General features: G+C 16.2%; 1 protein-coding gene across 1 annotated transcript in view; it reads left to right on the forward strand.

Moving 5' to 3' along the window:
• LOC102680148 (protein mahjong) overlaps positions 1–1,893 on the forward strand; it is a 14,688-nt gene that overhangs the window by 6,523 nt on the left and 6,272 nt on the right. The gene's annotated exons all lie outside the window — the stretch shown is intronic.

Here is a 1,893-nt window from a genome sequence, read left to right on the forward strand (position 1 = left end):
TTCATTTATTAATATTTATTCATTTATTAATATTTTATTTATTTTTCACAATAGAAAAAATATCAAAGAAAAACATTATATTATTATGATATTATAATAAACAAAAAATTTTTCTCAAGATATATATTATTCTGTTATGAATATAATTTTAACTATTTGTTAAATTAAATTTTCATTTAATTAATTTCATTTAATAATCTTTTTATCATAATTATTTTATTATTTGTTTTAATTGATCAATTTTTGAAATTTTATATTCAAAGTCATATAAAAGTCATAATATATATAAATCAGATCTGGCTAACTGATTTGCAAATCAATTGTAGCTTACGATTCTTTTCAGAAGAGCAACAGAAAAATTTTCATATTTTTAAAGTTTTGATTAACTTTGATTTGATGAACTCTATTATTACAACTTACATAATACTTTTTTAGTTGTTTTTTTCATATATTTTATTTCATTGACTAGGGCATAATAATAATTACTTTATTTATGATGAAGAAGAGATTTGGTTAACTAAAAGCGTTTGAGGAAAAGGAATAAGAAAACTGGCTAATTAAAAATTTCAAACTCACATGGCTCGCAAAAAGAGTTGGCTGAGTTTATTATAGATCATTAGATTTATTTTTGCATCATTATGTTATTATGTTTTGATATATAAAAATATATAATATAGTTAATATTAATGATTTTGAAATCTGAAAAAATATTAAAAAAATAAGAAAAATTTTTTGCTTATAATATATTTTAAATTAAAGTATTGTTTTCTTTTGAAATTTTTTTTGTCATAAATGAAATATTTAAGATTAACAAATAAAATGTATAAGATGACTCATAAATTTATGATATAAATGATAAATAATCAGAGAAATTCTATAGTTTGAAATAAAATAAAAATCAAAAATAATAAAATTGATGATTTGTGAATGATTCATTTGAAAAAAATTGAATATTTGAAAATCGAGTAAATATACATTCAATTAATATCTGATTTTATGATTTTTATTACAAAAAAATATTTTTGTGTTTTATACATGATAAATATTGGAATTTATTTACTATTAAAATATTATTACTGACAGAGAAGGTTAGGATTCAATTATTCACTGAGGAAGATTTTTGAATGAAATGAATGAAATAAATGACTAATGTATGAAGAATAAAAAGTTGAATTGATATTAATAATAACTTGATAATAAACAAGCTCTAATATTGTATTATATAAAAATAATCACAATGTTTTATATTGAAATTTCTAAAATCAAATATTGATTAAATGCATACATATTTGATTTTTAAATGTATTTTTTTGATTAATAAAGTATACAATTTCATTATTTTTGATTTTTTTTCACTTTCTAATTATATTTAAAACAAAAAAATATATATACATATATAAAATATTCGTTTTATTTAAATATAATGAAATATTTTAAAACATATCATTTTTATGCCGATTGAATGTACGATTTGATGACTTATAAAAGTTTATATTTTAAATGTAAAATATAAAAAGATAGTTATCAGGATCAGAACGATCAAGAATACATTTGAGATGTCACTATTTATTTGATTAAAAATTTAATTTGATTATAAAATATCGTTTTTTTTATCATTGAAATGAAATTAAGTACAAAAAAATAATATTGATGTTTTTATTCAAATAGAAAATTCTGTTATTCTTTGATAAAGATATTTCTATAGATTTGTAGAAAAATTATTAGTATCACATAATATATCTTTTTTTATTCTTTTTTTTTAATTTTTATAATATAAAAATAATAAAAATATTTTTTTTATATAATATTTTCTTTATATTTCAATCTATTTAAATAAAATAAATATCTTATAAACTAAATAATAAAATATTAATAATAAAACTAAATAATTAA

This window comes from Apis dorsata, unplaced genomic scaffold, assembly GCF_000469605.1.
Source record: "Apis dorsata unplaced genomic scaffold, Apis dorsata 1.3 scaffold_1001, whole genome shotgun sequence".
NCBI classification, from domain to species: domain Eukaryota; kingdom Metazoa; phylum Arthropoda; class Insecta; order Hymenoptera; family Apidae; genus Apis; species Apis dorsata.